Below are 12,035 nucleotides of genomic sequence, written 5' to 3' on the forward strand. Positions count from 1 at the left end.
ACCAAACCACTGTTTGATGACCTGGATCATCTGGGTGTCACCTACACAAACTATGCAGATGACACCCAGATTTCTTCTGAGAAATTACACCTGTTCTTCCTCATACACAGGAACACTATGAATCTCTTGCCCAATTCTTTATATCTACGATTGTTACTATCCGCTCTGCCATTCAAGCATCCCTGCCGTTTTCTATGTCTAATGATTGTTCCACTTTAATAGGAAGTCCTCAGGGGGTTAAGGAGTGGTCTACTTTCCCTTTGTTTACTGAAGATACAGTGATGGGGGCCATACAATGTATTAAATCTGGCTCTCCTTCCAATGTGGTTCCATTAGTAGTGATGAAAGAAATTGCTAGTGACATCCTTACGGAACTCACCACTTCTGTTAATGTTTCCTGCCAGACAGGAGCTATTCCAGCTGAACTTAGCATCGCTACTGCTATCCCTCTGTTAAAGAAGCCTTCGTTAGACCCCTCTCTCCTCTCCAATTTCCGTCCTATTTCTCTTCTCCTGTTTTCTATGAAACTGTAAGACTCTCTGGTCTCTCCTCTTCTCTCCTCCTTTTTAGAGTCATCTACACTGCTTGATCCCGCCCAATCTGGCTTTAGGCCAGGTCGGGGCACGGAAAGCATATTGGTGTCAGTTTTGGATGACATGGCCAGGTTGGTTGATGCTGGTGGGGTGGGGGCTCTGGTCTTGTTAGATCTTTCAGCAGCCTTTGACACGGTTGACCACCCCATCCTGCTGACCCGCCTGTACCAGATTGGGATTACGGGCCAGGTTCTATTATGGTTCTCTTCTTTCTTGGCTGATTGCGCTCATGTGCTCTCTCTTCCTCCTTTTCTGTCTCGCTCTTTCAACCTCACTTGTGGGGTGCCACAAGGCTCTGCCTTGTTGCCCATTCTCTTCAATTAATAAATCTGGCCTCTTATCTATCTCATCCACTCTCTCGGCGTCAGGTGCTATCCTTATGCCGACGACACCCAGTTCCTAGGTGAGTGGATGAGCTGGAACTGGCTGAAGTTGAATGGGGACAAGACAGAGGTGATGGTGGTGGGTGACCCCCTGATCTGGGTGTCCTCTTTCTGACCCTCTTCTCTTGGTTCTTTGCCGGTTCCTGTGACAAAGGTCAGGAATCTTGGTGTAATTCTCTCTGCTTCTATTTCAATGCATGGCCAGGTCTCTGCTGTGTGCAAGACAGGCCACTTCCATCTTAAGATATTGAAAAGGGCTCTTCCGCTTCTGCCAGCTGCTCTTAATCCACCAGTTGTTGCAGCCATGGTGCTTAGTCGTCTTGATTATTGCAACTTGCTGTATCTTGCGCAGCTGAAAGGCTTAATCCAGCGGCTTCAGCGCCTCCAAAATCTGGTTGCCCGTGTCGCTACAGGATCTCCCTACGGCACTCATATTACTCCGGTGCTGTGTGCTTCGCACTGGCTTCCGGTCAGTCGAAGAATTGAGTTTAAGTCACTGTGCATTGTCGACCGCGCACTCCATGGACTGGGAGCAGAATACCTTCAGTCTAAATTCACTTGTTACACCTCTCGTATGCTGCGCTCTTCTTCTGCTGATTTGCTGGTAGTTCCCTCCTACCGCCGCAAACGTATTGGAGGCCGGTCCTTTTCAATTGCTGCGGCTCAGATGTGGAATAACCTTCCACCTACGATTAAGGCTATATCTAACCATCTAGCCTTCTGAAAATCTCTGAAGACTCTGCTATTTTAATTCTCAGTGGCTTATAGCTAGTTGTCCTCCTCCTCTCTTCCTTAGCGCCAAGATGCCTCTGGTGACCGTGCGCTTTAAAGGTTCAAAATAACATAACATCCTTATTCCACTGACAGGTGATTATGACAAGGACCTAGCTCTGATAAACAAAACCTACCTCATTATTCAGGCTTTGATGGCCACACATGGTCTATGCCTGATTAATGAGAAAACGGCGCTTCTCCTCCTAGCCACCCCTATTAATATTACCAAACTGGGTGACCAATACCGATCTTTTAACATCAATGGTAACATTATTAAAGTAGCCAACAAGGTAAAAACAGTGGGTTTCTACATTGACTCCTCTCTGAACATGGACAAACAGGTCAGCGCAACAGCCTCTGCAACTGCATATACCTGTAAGCTCATTTGTGCCTGCAAACCTTTCGTTTCCCATAAAACTGTGTTACCTTGCCTAGAGCCTTAGTCTTATCCAAAATTGACTATTGTAATGCACTTTATTTAGGTGCAAATAAATATATTACCAAACTCCAGATCCTGCAGCAAAAAAAATGCTCTTAGAACAGTCTTGAGCATTCCTCGCAGACAACACACCGCCTCTATAAGAAGGGACAATAACTGGCATCCTTTTCATCAAGGAAAGAATACAACTTAAAACAGCATCCTTGACCCATACATGTCTCAACAACTCAGCCCCACAATATCTTACCAATAAATTCTCAATAAAACATTGCGTCTGACTCACCAGATTCTCCAATTCAGGCTGTCTACAAGTACCAATATACAGACTTAAAAAAGCAGGTGGCAGTAGCTTCCTGGTCCTAGCCGCCCAACTTTGGAACTCTCTACCCTCGACACTAAGAGTTAATCAATCCTTCCACAACTTCAGGAAAGATATAAAGAACTGGATCACCACCAATGATGCTCCCTGCTGCTGTTTAAACACCATAGAATAACTTTGGCAGAGAAGCACAGCCTTAAACTGCACTCCTCTGGGCTTTCGCTCACTTTTAATGGGGAAACTGACATGCCCTTAAAACAGTGACTTTGTTTCCCTTAGTCCTTTTCTAATGTTGCAACTTTTGTGCAACATGTAACAAGTACACAATGTATCTTACAGTACCGTGTACTAGGGTCTTATAGTCAATTACAATGACCCTAGATACTCTCGATGGACATTTTGTGAGATGTGCAGATGTGTCATGGACAGGGCTGGTGGCAGCTATCTCTTAGCATTATTTTCAACCCTTTTCTGACATGTTAACCGTGTTAACCGCATTTGGCATGAATAGGTGGTCTGGCTCCAAAATGGCCATGCCACGAGCATCTTTGTCCTGTCCTTTGGCCATTTTGCCCCTTTGCCTTCCCCTGGTCGAGCCGACCCAGGTCAGTCCTTACTTGGACATGCAGTTTCCCATGAAACGCCAAGCTTTGGCGGACTTCTGCATACCTTGTGTGTGTGCCTCTAGGATGTAAGCTGGGGTGTCTGCCCCCAATACACATCCTGGGTGCCAGAGAGTCTGGAGTGCCATGAAGGACTCGGGCCACCGTGGTCCGTGATTGGTCCACGTATGGAGTGTGTGCTTGTGAGCAGATCGCCCATTGGGTCCTCTCAGTTTAGGCACGAAGGGAACTTTGGATAAGAGGAGGCCAAAAACACTCATACCATGTCGATCTCTGGAGTTCTCACTGAACGAAGGATAGGATCCAAGTATCATGAAACTAAGAAGCCGAGTTGAGCAACCGCTGGTGAACCGCTGGAAGGTTTGGCACCCTGAGCCCGCTGTCGTCCCATGGGACCCCTCTGCATCTGGTTGTCCTAGAAGGTCTGCGAAGACGGTTCGACCCATTAGAATAGTGGGACCAACTATTCTCGGCACCTTCAACAAAACCTTCAAGTAAGCCTTCTCGGAAATGTCCCTGGGCCAACCAGTGGGCTGACCAGCTTACGCAGGACCTTTGCTCTGTCTCGGCCGTCATTTTGAGGAGGCCCTCAAAACTTGGTATACTGCTAGCCCTATGTCTGCGGCATCCTCACACCAAATTTCGTACACTTTGCATACCCAGGTCTGAAGTGAGACAAGTTCGCCAGGACCAGAGCATACGCGGTTACCGTGTTGCTCTGGTGCAGCAACAACCTTTGCAAGTTCACTGCATTTGTGACCCTCTTGCCCCTGAAGCCTGCTGCAGTGAAACTATGGCGATTCATCCATCTGGAGCAGAGAAATCGCCACGGTCCCGCTTGGGAATTCTCACTGTATCTTTGGAACTGAAAACCACAGAGCCGTCATATTGCCGCAGTAGAACCCGCAACCGAAGTGGACTTGACTGGCAAAGTTTGGTCTAGACTGTGTCTGGGGCCGGTGAGTAACCCTAACCTTAACCGGTGGCCCCTAGTGCTTCCACCCATTATTACTCACGAGTGGCCCTTGGGGATCCCTCTCCTTTACACTGCTAGTGCGAACTAGCGACTCCATCCTGCACTCTGGAACTGCCTCTGCCTTCAAGTGGAGGTCCCTCCTGAATAGTGAGAACATATTCCTCATCGCCTCATTCACCTTCCTGAGCTGCTAGAGACCCCTGAAGAGAGCCTGTTTTGCCCACTGGAAGGACCGTGTGCGCCTGCACTGCATTTACTATTGAGCATAAGTCTCCTCTCTTCTTAGGGTTTGGATTGCCTCTTAGTTAGGTGTGTTGTCGATGTCGAAGGGGTCTAAAGACTATCTACACTGCCTGTTTTCTCCCCATCTAGGTTGTGGACATATTTTGTGCATTTAATCTTTTAGACCCCAATGGTCTTTTATATATCTTGTATTGATTGTGTTGTGTTGGTTTACTTAGTATAGCTGTGATTCTTTTGCTATGGTCTGAGTTACAAAGGCCTTGTAATAAATGTGTTTATATTTTTGATATAACACCTTTCTGGGAGTAATTTGTAAGTGTCCTTGCTCTGTGTGCTCACTGAGGTCTTTCAGTCACCCTCACCCCTCCTGAGACTTAGGGCCTCATTACGAGTTTGGAGGCAGCCATGGTGCTGTTAGCAAAAAGTGTAAAAAGCATTAGAAATAATAACGTTAAGGCAGCAACATAAAATATTATGAATACCTTTGTTTAAATATTATCTTATGGTAACCTTAATTCACCCTGTTTTTGTTTTGTAACATTTAACTTATATTGTAAAATGTTTTATAGTCAAAGTGATGCGATTTGTTTTTTGAATATTAGTTTGTGTTTGCTAAAAATCTCAAACCATTTTTATGGATTTTTGTTTTTATTGTGTATTACATTTTGGCTGTTAGCACCATGGCTGCCTCCAAACCTGTGTCCAGGTAGTCGGAATGGGGACTTACCAGGTCATTCAAACCTTGGAGGACCCGGTAAGTCCCCATTCTGAAAACCATTCCCCATTTCCATTTGAGCCCCGATAGCAGCTGGTAAAACCATTTGAGCCCCGATAGCAGCTGGTAAAACCAGCCGGCCCTAGTGGGACCCGCTAAGGGACCTCGGAATGCGGCGGTAGGTGGTTAACGGCACCAGCATCCTTACCGGTGCCGTTATTCCCCTACCACCGTACTCGTAATGAGGCCCTTAGTCTTGCCCGCTTGCCAAAGCTACCTTGATTGGTCTGGCTTGTCCAGAGGTTACCGTGTTCCAAGAAACTATGCTGGCCTTCTGAACATCTGCCCACCAGGTCAGAGTTCAGAAATCTGTCTTAACACTCACTACTAGTCTCATTAACACCCTCCATCTGAACTTGGCTCAGCATGCCTAAGCTCCCTACACAAACTGTAATCACCCTCTACACACCATGTTTTCCTGCCTTAGCTGCACATAACTCTCTGGTATAATAATACTAATCACCTCTAATAATAAATAACTTTACCTTGTATTGCCCACTGTGCTTTCTTGTATATATGTTATATCTCTTGTACTGATTACCTTAACTGTGTGTAACTAAGAAACTGTACATCCTTCTAATGCACCCAGATACCCCAGGGTGTGGTGTGCTCTATAAATGAATAAACAAACAAACAAGCAGATAACTGGTGGGTGTTAGAGAGGCACTTGGGCACCCGGGCACTGCTAACGGACTGTAAACAAGTAACAGTATTTGAAAGTTAATGCAACAAATGCATATTGAATACCAAATTGAACAGAAATATGAAATTAAGCGTAACGAATACAACTTAAATACCAAATTGAACAGAACTGTGAAATTACATATCACAAATGCATCTTAAAGGCCAAATGAAAGGAAATTATGAAATTGAACATAATGGATGCATATTGAATACCGAGCTGAATGGAACCATGAAGTTAGACATATTAAACACTAAATGCAACACAACGTTATGGGCACAGCAAATATTCAGGGACAACCAAAGTGCCCAAGTGAAAGCAAACTCCTGAAAAAGGTGCACAAGTGTGAAGAAGTCCCATTACAAGGTGAGGTATGAACAATACCCACACAAAGCGAACGTTTATGTGTGAATGCAGTGTGGCAGGGCCAAAGACTGGCAAGAGGTGTGTCACACATGATGACAGAACCATGAGGTTGGCAAGGAGAAGCCAGAGAAATGTAAAATTGCACATAGAGTTTAGGGGCCAACAAAGAGGAATTAAGTAACTTAGTTTACAGTGGCAAGTGCTTAATAACCGGTGTGGGCTGTAGAGCCTAGCCAAATGGACATTCTGAACATGGGACTCTCTTTTGTCCCGACTTCTCATTCTACCCTCTTTGATGAGAAAGGTAATTTACACATATTACTCCGGAAAATCAAACTCAAACTATTTTTCGCATCGCAAGTTGATGAGTTAGAACGGGAAGATTCAGGTAACTCATTGGAAATGAAATCTAAAAGCTCATTTGATCCGCCAATTGACAATCCAGTTCTGAATATGTTTAAATTGAAGGTTGAGGATGACCTTAAGAAAATAAATTTTCACTTAAAATCTCCAATGAACTTGAAAGATTTTCAACTGAAAGAGTTGGAATCCTTAGCCAGAGATTTTGATCGCACGATCAAACCAGCAGATAAGGGTGGTGCGGTAGTGGTTATGGATTCTACCTTTTACCATGCCCAGTGTACCACTATGTTGGAGGACACCACCACATATTTAAAGTTGAACGGCGACCCAACACATAAAATCAAGGTAATCATTGAAAATTGTGTTAACGATGCACTTGAGAATGATTGGATCTCTGTAAAAACTAGGTCTTTCCTTTTGAAAAAATTCCCTATCATGCCAGTACTGTATGGTTTGCCAAAAATCCACAAAGATAAAGACCACCCCCCATTGAGACCAATTGTTGCCTGTACTGAGAGCATTTTTGATCCCTTATCCAAATATGTTGATCGAATTTTACAACCAATTGTTCAAACTACACCAACGTACTTGAGAGACACCACAGACTTTTTGTTGAATGTTAAAGAATTTTCTTGCCTGTCATCTGAATGTATTCTTTTTTCAATGGATGTATGCAGCCTATATACCTCTATTCCCCATCAGGAGGGTATTCAGGCAGTAGAATGCTTATTATTGCAAGCAAGAAATGTTAAATGTGATCCACAATTAATCATTCAATTCATCACGATCATCCTTTACAACAGCTTTTTTCGATACCAACGCGATTATTTCGCTCAAATATCTGGTACAGCGATGGGGTCAGCGATGGCCCCAGCATATGCTAATATATACATGTATTGGTTTGAGAAAAGATTTGTACTGGACAATATGGAATGGTCGTCAAAGATTATTATGTGGAAAAGATACATAGACGATATTTTTGGTGTGTGGTGTGGCTCCAAAAAAGAACTGGAAGATTTTCTTGACTATCTTAATTCTGTTCATCCAAGAATTAAATTCACTTTAGACATTGGGGAACCTTCTCTCCATTTTCTAGACGTACAACTAGAAATTGTGAACAATCAAATGAAAACATCTGTATACCACAAAGCTACTGACGTCAACAGCTTACTACATTACGCAAGTTTCCACCCTAAGGCAATGATGGCCAGTTTGCCATATAGCCAAACGTTACGTCTGAAGAGGATCATCACTGATTGTGATGTTTTTCAAGAGGAGTGTGTGAATTTGTCTAAGCGATTTACCTCAAGAGGGTATCCAGTGGAATTAGTAGAAGAAGCACAGGCAAAGTCACTCCCGATGACCAGAGAACAACTATTGACCGTTACAACCAAGAAAGAGAATACGGCTATCTTCCACATTTCTAAATTCAACTTAAAGTTGAAATCCGTTCAACTTTAAATATGTGGTGGTGTCCTCCAACATAGTGGTACACTGGGCATGGTAAAATCATTTCACATTAAACGTATTATCCAAAAACATTGGCCCATTCTGCATTATGATCCAACTTTAGGCGAGCTGTTTCCTGAACCACCAATGATGGTATACAAACGAGGAGTCAACATCCGAGACAAAGTTGTAAAGGCAGAACGCACACTTAAGGAAACTCAATTGACACTAGCCACAAAGAAAAAAGGTACATTTCCTTGCTTATCCTGCAGTCACTGTAACAATATATCTAAGGGTGAATCTATTTCACACCCCCATACGGGGAAAAAGATCAAATTACGACACTTTGCAACTTGTCGATCTACTGGTGTCATTTACTGCATCAAATGCCCATGCGGTTTAATCTATGTTGGGCAGACTGCCTGTTCAGCCCGAGAGAGGTGGACCGAGCACAAATCAAATATTCGTTGCAAGAATAACAAATCTCCGGTTTCAAGACATTTCACATCAGCTCGCCACACCATAGCCCAGATTAGGTTCACCATCTTGGAAGTTGTTAAGCGTCCCACCAGGGGAGGGGACTTTATGAGAATACTCGCCCAAAGAGAGATGTTTTGGATCAACTTGCTTGACACTATTTCACCTAGAGGATTAAATGAGGAGTTCTCACTTAACTGCTTTGTTTGAATCTGATCTTTTTCTGGTAGGATAACTACCTATATGCGACTTCCAATAGCAGCGTTTATCTCTCTATTTCTTTTTTATTCTGTTAATTTGTGTTGAGCATCTTTTCTCACTTTATTAGTTATTTCTGTTTTGTTATTTTATTTGTTTTATTGTGCACACGGGGTTACATTTGTTTCATTGTTCACGCAGTACGTTTATTCGCTTGTTTAGTTTTAGTAATTGGTTAGGAATTCATTGCTCATTTATCTTTTTATTTATCCGCTGCCTTTTTCACTTATTTCCCTTCATCATCTGTTTTGCCCAGGTGTTGTGGATTCACTTCCATTAACTTGGTGCTAGTTCACGCTTTAGATTTATTTTTTGGCTCTCTTGACTTAGTTCTTCATATATGGCGCCGCATTTCAGTTTATATTTGTTTCCTCCTCTTAATGCAAGTGTTCCTTTTTATTTTTACTATTGCTTTTTACTAACGGTACACTGTGCATTCAGTGGTGCACAGCTGCCCTTTGTTCCGCCTATGCCTCCGCGATTAGAACGTTCCGTCCACATTCTTTGGGTCACGTGACATCTTTTTGTCATATGACTCATATCATTATGAGTCATTACTACTTAACATACGTCGTCATCAGCGTGCAGAGCTACTGGAGCGGTGACGTGCGCGGATGTTCTTTGCGTTTTTCCACGGTGAGTTTGGAAGTTCTATTTAGGCTTTGTTATTTATGTGGGGCACTTTCATCCGTGCGCAGAGTTAAAGGCTTCCTTTTTACTTTTTGTCACTTGGTGCTTTGAATGAATGTACCTTGGACTACGTTTTCCTTGCTCAGTTTTTGGTAATTATCTTGGGTGTGCACTCCATGTGCATTACCTGCCTTACGCGTTTTCTTTGGTTTGCTCTTTGTTTGTTTACCTGTATGGTACATTTTTAGAGTTATAGCCCAAGAATTTTTGCCACAGTTAGATGCTTAGTTTAGCTAAGTGGTAATTCTTGTTTCTTTTTCTTTTTGGTACACGTAGTACAGTTCTTGTATTTTTCCGCACAAGATTGGCATTACTTGGGTACTCCCTTGATTGACTCTTGAAGTGTCTAGGATTGAAGCTGGACCTTTCCTGATTGCTTCGGCTGGAACCCCGAATATCTTAATATAGTTTAGCGACTGCGGCTCAATTTTGTGGTAAGCAGCTCGATTGTTAACTGTCTCTCCAGCAGGTTATAATTTTCTTTGACCTAAAATGTTTTTGTCTCACAAAAGTGGCTATACATATTCATTTATTTCTTACACCAGGTTTATGATCTCGAAAAAAGTTTATTTGCACCTCAGCAGTTTGTGGAATTTTCTCCACACAGTACCGCTGTGCATCAGATTCAGCACGCCCGTGTTTATTTCAGGTATTCGCTTTTATTGAGTCTACTCATTCTCCCATCTCTTTTTGGAGTCACACCCTTGGTTAAATCGATCTCTATATCTTGATCACTTATGTGTACCTAAATGTGGATTTTCATGTACTTTTGTGAATCAGTTAAAATCTTTGTACTCTTGCACTTAACGGTGTTGGATTGCTCAATTTTTGTGTACATCCTTGTTTTAACATTGTGAAACAATATACTGATGTTGTACTTTTGATGCATACATTTTCAGATTACTTTGCTCCTGAAGAAGGGGTTATTCCCCGAAACGCGTAGAGCATCTGATCATCTGAGTTCACTACTACGAAATTCATCATTTGAAAATTCGGATTGTATATCATTATTTCAGTTGCTAATTTGTATATATTCTTCTCATGATCAATGGCTTATTTCTATGTATTGAATGCCTTTATTCCTTTATATTGATTTGAAGTGATTTTTACAGTACTTAGAACTGTTTGCTTCGATTAAAGTTTGACTTATTAGAAGAATACACTCTATTTTCATTATTATTGACGGATAGTGTATCAGTATCAATGGTGTGCAGGGGACGGGAGTGTCTCTAGATGTAGACACTTTTCCTTGTTTCACACATGATGACAGAACCAGGAGGTTGGCAAGGAGAAACCAGAGAAATGTAAAATTGCACATAGAGCTTAGGGGCCAACAAAGAGGAATTAAGTAACTTAGTGCACAGTGGCAAGTGCTTAATAACCTGTGTGGGCTGTAGAGCCTAGGGATTCTGGTGATATGGCCTGTGATTGGTGGCCTAGAGCTGTGACCCCTGAATAAGGACAATCAGAGACATTATGAAAACAAAACAAGGTGAAGCATTACATGTGAACTGGTATAGCAAACCAGAAGAAGGGTCAGGCAGGCCTTGATTTGTGTTGCACTTTTGAAAAGACTGAAACACATATAAGTAGGGGAGTTAAAAGTCTTGGGGAAGAGAACCCTGAGATTCGAGGAACTGCATGTGCTGTCATGAGAACCGAGCTTCAAGACCTCTTTTTTTTTAACTATGTTGCTTGGAACTTGGGAAGGGAACCCCAAAGATTGTTTGGAACTGTGTTGCTTTGAACGTGAGAAAGGTTATCTTGAGACTTTTGTGGAACTTTCTTGCACTTGGAAGGGGAGCTGAAAGAGAGCTGGGAGTTGGAAGAAGCTCAGAACTTTGAGTTGATCACCATTTCTTTTGTTATTAATATCGTACACATTGGTTAGCTTTAATTGTGAGGGCAAGAAAAGGCTTTAGACATAGACAGACTTTTAAGTTGAACTCTTTGACTAAGACTTTCCTTAGTTTCGTTCCGGTAGGGATACCCCAACTTAGCATAGGCCAAGTTAGACCTTCTACCATCCTGACATTTAAGTAAATAAACAACATTTTTTTTATCTTTAAGTCTGTTGTGTGTGTCTTGTTTCATGATGCCTTCACAGTGGTAACAGCACTTGCTTTTTCCTAGTGTGCACCTTGCTTGCTGACTCGGGATCCATGGGGTCTTGATGGTGTTGCATGTGTGGTCAGGTCGTTGGCTGTATTTCGTGTATATGTGTTTTTGTATTTGTTGGAATATGTCTATGTTGCTGTCTGATGTGTATTTCCTGTCATTGTCGGTGGAGTCCTGGCATTGATGTGATGTAGGACTAATATTTCGCTATTCCATGGTGTAGTGTGCAAGACGGAAAATCTGAAATTTAAGGTGCACGTCTCGTATCCATGGTGTATTTAGCTCTCTGTGCCATGTGGTATGGGTGTTTCTGTGGGTTTGTCCTGTAATTTTTGTGTGTGTTGGTGGATGTGGGATTGCTTTCGTTGTGTGTGTCAATGGGGGTGTCGATTCTTTTGGGGATGGGTGGATCTGTGTGTTCTGGTTTTGATGGGCGTTTCAGGGGTGATGTGTGTCCCTGCTAGTTTGGTGCCCGGACAGTGTAAGTTTGAGGGTATTTACCAAGTG

The sequence above is a fragment of the Ambystoma mexicanum genome, chromosome 9, assembly GCF_040938575.1.
Source record: "Ambystoma mexicanum isolate Mex_15411 chromosome 9, UKY_AmexF1_1, whole genome shotgun sequence".
NCBI classification, from domain to species: domain Eukaryota; kingdom Metazoa; phylum Chordata; class Amphibia; order Caudata; family Ambystomatidae; genus Ambystoma; species Ambystoma mexicanum.